Source organism: Pogona vitticeps, chromosome 2 (genome assembly GCF_051106095.1).
Source record: "Pogona vitticeps strain Pit_001003342236 chromosome 2, PviZW2.1, whole genome shotgun sequence".
In the NCBI taxonomy this organism is placed as follows: Eukaryota; Metazoa; Chordata; class Lepidosauria; order Squamata; family Agamidae; genus Pogona; species Pogona vitticeps.
The window spans coordinates 288,577,264-288,587,253 of NC_135784.1; the positions used below are offsets into that span (position 1 = coordinate 288,577,264).

The 9,990-nt window shown below is 44.2% G+C and overlaps 1 long non-coding RNA gene across 1 annotated transcript; it reads right to left on the reverse strand.

Annotated features, from left to right (window-relative positions):
• Positions 1-242: 242 nt before the first annotated feature.
• On the reverse strand, positions 243-7,103 carry LOC144586352 (uncharacterized). Its single transcript, XR_013541133.1, has 2 exons — positions 4,310-7,103; positions 243-3,668 (listed from the first exon to the last, which is right to left on the reverse strand). It is a non-coding gene; the product is annotated as an uncharacterized LOC144586352 (long non-coding RNA).
• Between the last annotated feature and the right edge of the window lie 2,887 nt (positions 7,104-9,990).

Consider the following 9,990-nt stretch of genomic DNA (forward strand, 5'->3'; position numbering starts at 1 on the left):
TTTTTCTCTGACCTTCTTGCCAAGGGCTTTCACCAAATAAAGTGAGTTGGGTGAGATTTACTCTCCACCTTATATCTACATCATAGTTTTCTTCATGCTAACTGAAGATATTTTTATTCTCTCAAAAGTTTCTCTTATTAAAAAAGCATTTTAGATTTTTTTTTAAAAAGTACATCCTGGCTTTTCAAATCATGGTACTGTTGATTTTACTTGGATTTTATTCTGTATGATGTTATTTTCAGTTTTGTGTTTGGTTTCAGAGAGAGAGAGAGAGAGAGAGAGAGAGAGAGAGAGATACTATCGGTGTGCATTTAGACTCAGTGTGACACAGTGGGTGGAATGTCAGACCAAGACTTGGGAGACACAAGTTCAAATTCTTGCTCAGCCATGGAAACACACTGGAGGGTATCAATGGTCAACCACTCCTTGAGCATCTCACATACTTTGAAGACAAAACTAGAGCTGCCATAAATCGGAATTAATTTGATGTCACACAACAGCAAAAACAGCTCTGGTTTGCAAACAACCCAGAGAGCTTCAATTTGGCGTATCATAGAAATGTAACAAAATGTTCTGTTAGCCATGTTCCAAGAAACAGGCTTGTCACTGGATTATGTCTGTAGGAGGGGAAATGGCTGGGTGAGATGCACAAAACTGCCATCTCTAAGTTTCATAGGACTGAATAGAGAGGTACGAAACATCTTTTGGTTCCATAGAAAGATTAAGAGGGCACACAAAAAGGATAATGATACATTTTCATTAGCAAGAAGCACATGTAATCAGACTGAAGGGTCAGAAGTTCAATCTGCCACTGTGCCTTGTAGAAAAAGGGTGGCTTATGTGGTCTGGAACCAACTACCATATTTTTCGCACCATAAGACGCACTTTTTTCCCACAAAACAGGGGGGGTGGAAAGTCTGTGCGTCTTATGGAGCAAAGAAAACAGATTATATTTTCCTGTTTTCTTCTCCTAAAAAATTTGGTGCGTCTTATGGAAAGGTGTGTCTTATGGAGCAAAAAATACGGTACATGGTCTCAGAGTATTCCCCGAAGTAAGGGATAGGTAAACCACTTCTCAGTACCCTCTACCTAAAGAACTCTGGAACAGGTTGCCATAAATCACAGTTTTTATTATTAAGTTTTCTGAGATATTGTAGATAGAGGACAAGCTAGTTGCCTCAGATGTCTGATGCTGTGAAGCAAAGTTTTGTGAGAGGAAACTGACTACTCCCTAAACTAGCTCCCTTTTCCCCTTTAGAGGATGTAGAGGACACTCTCCCATCACCACTGTGTTGAGGAAATATTCAACTCTGATTTGTGTTGGCCAATCTGTATATGGAATTGGACGGGCACCGTCTCATTTTTTCACCTCAGGCAGCAAATTGTATGGGCTAGGTCTGAGGGCAAGAACAAAAGAAAACACTCCCAGTCCACTAAAAAGAGCCTGACATGCAGAAAGCAGTGTAAGAAAGTAGAATTGACCATCGCCTGAGACATTAGTTCCAGCTCCCAAATTGAACCACTCTCAACCACTGCTCATTGAGTCTGTATGGTCAGGTATGCAGAGCTGCAAAATGTTACTTTTTCAGCATACAAGATGCAGAATTTTCCATTTCCTGAGCCAGCTGAGAGATTCTGGGAGTTGTACTCCCCCCAAAATCACCTTTTTTCCCCCTCAGCTCTGCAAATTAGGTCCTTGAATGCCATGACATTATTCATGCTGATACCATCGACTCTTTGCAAGAACGGGTAGTCCTGTTTCAACTTCAGCATGAATCATTTCAAATAAATATTGGGCAATCAAATATATGTTTATTTTTCAAGCATCATTTTAATTATACACAATGTCCTCTATTTATTGTGTCCCTAAATGATAGGTTGCAGCAGAGCTGGGGGAGAGTGATTCCACAGAAGGTTGATTCCCACCCTATCTTACTTTTTATCATTCCCTGTGACCTGCCTCACATTATCTACACGGGCCTGCTAAGTTTAACACTTTTCAAACAACGCCTAGTATTTGTGACAAATCAAAATAAACAGCAAGTCTTACCCATGAGAAAAGGTTTGGGGCAGAATTGGGGATGGAGGTACCATTCAACAAACGTTATTCAGGCAAAATAAAATGAAATGGAGTTATTTATACCATTGTGTTAAATATCCCTACAACTTCAAAGGTCCCAAGAGAAATTCTAGAATTTTTTTAAGAAGCATTGTGTGTTACAGAAAGAAAAGCCTAGAAAGAAAAGCTCCGAACTGTAATTCAGTTTGATACAAAATATTTTGTTATTTTAGAAGAAGAAAAGAAACAAGAAATTTGCCAGATGCTGCATATGACACAGGATTCATAATTTCACATTTGGAAGCATAAATGCTTGAAATAATTACTCAGTGTTGAGAATAGCTAAAAACAATAATATAGTTGATTAACCTTTTAAAAAAATACTTAACTTCTACCTCACATATAGTTAAATGTTTTGGAAGGGAAGTTATCCCACATCACAAATTTGAAGCCACAATGCATCAAAGTAAGCACTTTTAAATCACACTGATTTAAAAATGGAAGGATTAAGGATGTGTTTAAATTGAAATTCAGCATAATATTTTGACTAGAATGCTTTCTGGATCTTTGCAGGTGCAATGGATGCATGCAAGAAGAGAGACATTCTTCTCCAAGTACATACAGTATATTATTCTCAAAAATTACCAGATAGTTCCTTTTTTAAAACTTTTCAAAAAACTTCTCAACAGCAAATATTTAGATTTTACTTCTGTTGTCCTTTCATAGTACAGTACTTGAAATATGTTTGGTTCCTGAAATAGGAAGTTCTGGAGACAAGAACAGAGTCTGCCACAAAGCTTTTCCTGTAACTTTGTTTCCTTTCAGCAGGGCTTGTGCAAGAGAACTTCTTTGGGGATTCGACCTCGTAGATGTTCTAGACTTGCTCAAGAATATTAATATCATTTATCCAAGTCAGGAACGAAGGGGATTTTTGTGGTCATACAGTGAAAGAAAGAAAAAAAAAACTCTGTTCATGCTCAGATATATTACTTTCTTGCCGCATCTTCCAGGAATAAGCTGTATGGCCTAAGAAATGGGTCGTTGTGGGTTTTTTTAATTGAGCCTTGATGACTGGATTAGGACTTTGGTTTTCAGCACATTTACCTTTCAATCAGTCAAATTTAACATATTGAGCATCCTTTTAATCCACAAATAAGATTTCTACTTAAGAAAAAAGTACAGTATGTGTCTCACACAGCAGTTGTGCAATACATAAACTTCTGAAGGCAAATGAGATTTTTTTTCTCTTGCAATCTCTCCTTGCATACCCCTGATCTACTAGTAAGCTAGCTCTTTTGTAGTTATTCTTGTTGTTGTTCCGATTGCCAGAATCAAAACTTGTAAAAGTTACTATTTTAGTATATAGTTCCCTTTAACTAGCCAATATGGCTAGTAACCATATTGGCTGGGAGATTCCAGCTGTTCTAGTCAGGGGGGGAAAAATCTTTTGTCAAGTGCTGGTTACAATGCCCTCAGAATTGTCTATAAATCCAGGGCATTATTAAAGGATGGGGGCACTGTTGTACATTTCTGGAGGGGGGGAATCCAGATTTGCAGATAGGCAAAATACACAGCCAGTTTCAAAGATTTCTCTCTGGGAATATTCCAACTGCAAAAATAAAAACCGAGTGGTGTTGTTATTGTTGATTTTAAATAGGCCTTCCAGTTGCTTTTATACATCTCATAGCTGTATTAATATTATCAACACATGAAGTCATCTCTATTACCTCCATTCTTAAGATGTGTGCTCTTAGTAAAGTGTGCTGTCTATACACTGCCCCATAGTGTTTAAATCAGTTAACAATTTAATTCAGCAGGCTACACATTGCCACCGCCACCTCCCTGCAATCTGGGTACTCCATTTACTGACCTCAGAAGGATGAAAGACTGAACCCAGGTTGTGAGCAGAGTTTTGGCTGCAGTACTGCAGTTTAACCACAGTGTCATGAGGCTCTTTAGCATGCACAGCTATGGAACAGACCTCTTTCCTTGTAGTTAAGAACCACATTCATAGCATTGCAGGACCACATGTACCCAGTCTCCCAGGAGTGAAGAACCTTTACCCTTCCAGCTGTTTAAAAATGCAACTAACTCTCTTTATCTATTTCCATCGACCACTGCAGCTGAGGTTCCTGGAAGCTGAAATCCCAGACATCTGGAATGGCAAATGTTCCCTTTATTTGAAGTATCCTGGCATGTAGAAAATTGGGTCAGGTGGACACATCACAAAAGTTCTTATACTGTACTTACCTCATAAATAGGAAATCCTTTTCATTCTTGGTTACACACAAATCCAGGAAAGGCTTCTGATAAACACGTATCAGAGAAACCACTGATAATATAGCACAAGATACATATCATTATACTGTATATGAAAAGGGTTGCCATACATCAGAATTGAGTTGATGCCGGCACACAATTATTATTAAGTGAAATGGTGGCATAAGTCCTGGTGGCAAATTACTGAGGTGCATTCCAGAACAAAACCAACACTCCATCAATTTGCTGCAATTTGCCATCATAACTTACTCAAGCATAAATTACCAGTTGGATCCTGGCCCTTCTCATGATACATAACATTTTAGGAAATGCTGAGGTAAGCATGAGGCATATTTTTGTCAAGCTTAGAAATGTTGTTTTTAGTATTTTTCCCTCTCCGGTTTTTCTCTTACAGTAACACACCACAAACAAAACCATATGGTTTGACAATTCCATATCATAGCATTATGTCAAAAACAGAAAACCTTTGGTTCTCCAAATATTTCAGCTACAACACCCATCAGGCCCACCCTACATATGCAAGAGACTGTGGAATTCATAGGCCAAAATAACAGAAAGACCAAAATTTCCCACCTCTGGTTTATGCACATGGGGGCTGAAGAACCATCTTGGGTAACCTTCGATTCTGAGGAGTGATCTTCTGTCCTGCCCCCCCCCCCACACACACCTACCCCAGTTTTATTGTTTGAACAGAAAAACATAGCAGTGCTTCTCCCCACAAAAGAGGGGGGGGGTGTCATTTAGCTTAATGAGGAAAGATCCTAACCCACAGAAGGACACGTGTGTGTGATCAGCTTCCTTGGCTGAAATGAAGCATTTGTAAATTGCCCTGCCAACCAGTGCATTTTGCAGGCAATGCATATGTTAACAATTCCTAGATTATAGCTAAACTCATCAGGACCCTTCAGCCCCCATGGAAAGTGAGATGTAGGCCACTGGTTGAAAGTAACTCCAGAAAATGGGCAATATACAGCAGACTGAACTCAAAGAAGCCCTGTATCTCTCTGCTGTTGGAATCAGGCCATTTCTAGCTATCTAAGGGAGGAAGACAGCTGGCTGGATCATTCAATCAGTTAGGTATCTGGCTGCAGAACCAGATGTTGGGAGCTTTATTCCCCACCGTGCCCCCTGTGTGTAGAGCTAGTCTGTGTGGCCTTGGGAACAGTTCCAGAGCATGCCCAGAATAAGAGAATGATAAACCACTTCTGAGTATTCTCTAACTGGAAAAGCCTGAAAAGGGGCACCATGAGTCAGAATTGATTTGAAGGCACATGATTATTAAGGAAGGAATATCGACCTTCCAAGATAAAGGCAAAGGTGATGCAGATGATGATGTCTGAGCAGGAGGAAAAGGCACTTGCCAACCTTCCTGTCCAAAATGCTACACATGAGTGGTCAGGCATCCCCCAAACCTGATCTCACATTCGGAGAAAACCAGGGCAATCCCAGTACGACCTTGCATAGCACTCCTGTCCACAAAAGGGGAAATGGGGTGTTGACTTCCAACTGCTTCTTTTATTTGCCCCAGGGCTGAGCTACTATTGAAGTGAGGGAAAAGGGAAAGGGGAGAAAAAGACAACCCATATGTATTATTATTGATTTCATCTGCATCTAACCCACTCAGCAGCCCAACCCCACCCCCACCCCTTCAGTCTCAAGATAAAGATGTGCATCCAGAGAAACGCAATTTCCAGTTACCAGAGAACCGGACGTCTTCCCTCTCTTAATTGAATTGCTTCGATCGCCACTTAAATGATGCAAAAGGAGGCGCTGACGTTTCTTTCTCTCAGCAAAACTCGAAGCAAATAAGGAAACTAAGAAAGGAGGAAGGAGAGATCATAACTCTGCATTTAATGGTCAGGCCCTCTTTCCCCCCCCAAAAAAAAAATCTTCATAGGAGCACAACTTTCCCTGTAACCTGCAGTCCTTCACACAAGGTGGTGAGAGAGTTTCACGAGACTTGGCAGATGCAGGGTTCAAGTCCTCAGGAAGGCAGGAAACTCGCCAGACGACCTTGAGCCAGTAACACATTCTCTCAGGTTGACCTGCCTCTGAGGATTGTTGTGAGGATAATGCAGGGGAAAGGAAGCCACGCAGGCCACCCTGAGCTAATTGGAAGGGAAAACAAGATATACACGCATTGAATAAAGAAATAAATCCCCTACCTTTGTAATAAGGAATAGAAGCAGTTGTGCACAGTAATATTCACTCCCAGAGGAATGTTATTCAGACACAGCCTCTAATACCAGTCAACTTAATTTCAGCTGTTTATAAACGGGTCACAGCATCCTTTAGGGATGGGGTGGGGTGACACATTGTTTTACATCACTATAAAGGATGGCCAGAATCCAGTAGTAAGTCCCAACTAGAGTAGGCCCATTGAAGGGGGGGGGGGGGTTGGCCGGTCATACAAGCCCCATTGATTCAGCAGGCCTGCTCAAGTTGCAACTTACTCCTGCGTTTTCACCATTCAAATACCTCAGCAGTGGTCAAAGGACCGCCTGTTGTCTCTTTGGCCAAAAGCACAAAAAGGGAAAGCTGGCCCTTGCTTAAGCGGCGGGTGGATCGCACTGTGAGGGTGCTGAGCGCTAACCCCCCCTCCGGTTGTTTTTTTTTTGTTGTTGTTTTGTTTTTTGTTTTTAATGGGGCATGCTTCGGATCTCTCCGGAAGCCTCTGTTCCGATTCTTGATCCGAATTGACCACGCCGCTTCGGATTCCCCTGGCCGAGGGGGAAAAAATGGAAAACCGATTTTTTAAGAAATTGGGCGGTGGGTGGGGTGGGGGTGCCGAGGAAAGAAAAGCCAGCCACCAGGCAAGCCGGAGGGCGGGGGAGGCGGGGTTGGAGGGGGGAGCTGGCCTGTTTTGCCACATTCAGACAATAAAGCCGAGCCCTTCCGAGCCTCCAGGTGGTGGGTTTGTTGTCCTGCCGTCTGTGAGGTGTGGGGGCTTCGGGCCTGGCAGAGCGGGCGAGCCGCGGGGGGACTTGGGAATTGTGTGTGCGGAGCGAGTGTCTCTCTGAGAGCCGATCCCAAGGAGAGATAAGGAGCAGCCGAGTCACCGGGGCTGTCTAGACTGCGGACCTCACACACGTCAAAACGGGGCTGTTTGGATTAAGCCTGGAGATCACCTCCCCACGAGGTCCCCCTCCCCCCCCCGTGCCTCCCCTGGCGGGAGTTGGAGGGGGGGCAGAGAAAGAGAGACCGAGGAGAAGAGCGGGAAGACCTGAGCGCTCCCTCCATCTCTGCCACCCACCCACCCAACCCCAATTCTTTAACTGTCCGCTGTCGGAGTCCAGCGCCGGGCGGGAGACCCGCTTGCCCTGGCGAAGGAAGGCGCCGGGCGAGACGGGGGGGGCGAGCGAAAGGCCTCCCTTAGATTCTTCCCGCCATCGTTTTCCTTCTGGAGCCGAGAAAGCTGGTCTCCGGGGCGCGGAAAGGAGGGGGGGGGGAGGAGAAGACGGCGCTTCTGGTCTTCTGAAGAGACGGGAAAAAGTCTCGAAATGGGAAAGGGAAGGGGGGCTCCTCTCTGCTGCCAAATATTAGGAAAAGAAAGCAGATTAGCGATCTGCTAAACAAGGCCTGCAAGGAAGCAAAGATTATCCTGGGACAAACGTCCCTTGCTTTATTCAAAGAGTAACAGGAACAATAGTAACCACCATCATCCTTTCATAGAATCATGAAGTTGGAACGGGGCCTATAAGGCCATCGACCTCAACCCCCCCCCCCATGCTCAAGGCGGGAATATGCATCAAAGGAGATCTTCAAATCCCCATTCGGCCTAAAACGCTCAGTCGGTGACCTTGGACGGGTCGCACACGCTCAGCCTGACCTACCTCGCGGGGTTGTAACAAGTAAAACAGCAACAATGACACCATCTGGGGGAAAAGTTTAATTGAGTTGCCAAATGAACCACCTGGAAGAAAGGGATAAAAGTACTTTGAGGATGATAAAGATCACTCCCCTCTTGGAATGACGGCGGATTATTTCTGTACGGTGCAAGACAGGGCTGGTGGAAAGCTGCAGCTCCCTTCCTTCAACCGGGCTAGAGTTACACTGGAAGCCCAGACTTGCTTGCTCTCAAGTAAATCCCATTGCATCTTGTGGCGCTGAATCTCGGGTGAATGAGTGTAGGATGACAGCTTGACACACTTACCTGGGAGTAAGTCCTACTGAACTCAGAGGGGTTGTCTTCTGAATTGACATACACAGGCTGGCATCGATTAATGCCAAATTGAACAGACAAACCTAAACCCGGACACGCCAAGCAAAGTCGGTTTGTTCTCTGCTCTGTATGTACGTGGGAAGGGGAATGCCTTCCAAATCCGTGTTAAGAAGAGCAGGAACGAAAATGTCACGTCGAGATCTCCCTGATTTGTTGTCTTTTAAACCCAGAGTATATTAAGTTAGCATCCATCCTTAGTAAACCAAGACGCTGCAAGCGACCCTTTTGTAGTTAAGGCAGGCGTAGTGCCTATTTATTATTGTTCCGCTACTCACTATTGCCACTCGGGCTCCCCGAGAGGAGGGAAAGGAATGCACGGGGGTTTTTTTTGGGGGGGGGGGAGCATCTTTAGGAAATGGGAAAGAGCTTGTGCAAACCTACGGGGCAGCTCTCCACCCCACACCCGACTGAAAGCAGAAGGTCACGGAGAACATCATCCCGCCTTAAGATGAGCTTGCTCCGGTCGCCAGAGAGAGCCAGCAGAAACAGGATCCTACCCTCCCGGTCCTTTACTCCGGTGGCCCTCGCCCGCCCCCTTCCACCTTGCCCTCCCCCCCGCCCTCTTTTCCGACTCTCCTGCTAAAACACTATTTATGTCTCTGCACTCTTCCCAGTGCCCGGGAGGCGAAGAAAGATCCCCCTCCATCAGCGACATTGTTCAGGGTTGGGCGGAGGAGGTTAGTGGCGCCTGAACTCAAATACCTCTCCAGTGGCCTTGCTTTGTTATCAAGAAAACAACACGAAAGAAAACACACGGCGCTAAACCGGATCTGCCGCCAGCAACCCCCCCCCTCCAAAAAAAACCACCCACCCTCCATTCAGTCCTCGGAGTTCAGGCCCTACATCAACGCTCTCCCTCCCCCCCTCCGCCCGGAATACGGGCTTCAGGTTGGCGCTGGCCTCGGGAAGGCTAGAAGGCCGGAAGGAACGTAATTCCTGGCTGCCGGGATCTCTTCGAGAGCCATCTGATCGTCAGCCAAGAGGCTTTCTCAGGAATCAAGCAGTAGGACTACCGAGCAAACGCCTAGGCATCGGTGTCTTAACTTTTAGGCAGACTTTCGGAGTTTCCACTGCATCCTGTGGTGGTCGTGATGCAAGTATTCAGGTTTCTTTAATCCGAAGCCGTTATGGAGAAAGATGGTGAAATACCACTAGAGCATGGAAAATTTATTTTTAAAAAAAAAATAACACAAAATTACAGCTTCCACGACCGCTCAGCCAGCATGGCCTGACTGTGCTAGTTGGAATAATAATAATAATAATAATAATAATAATAATAATAATAATAATAATAATAATAATAATAATAATAATAATAATAATAATAATAATAATAATAATAATAATAATAATAATAATAATAATAATCCTGTTGTTCCTCTTCCCCCAAACATCAGGCTTTCTTACTGCACGTGTCCTTGCTGGATTA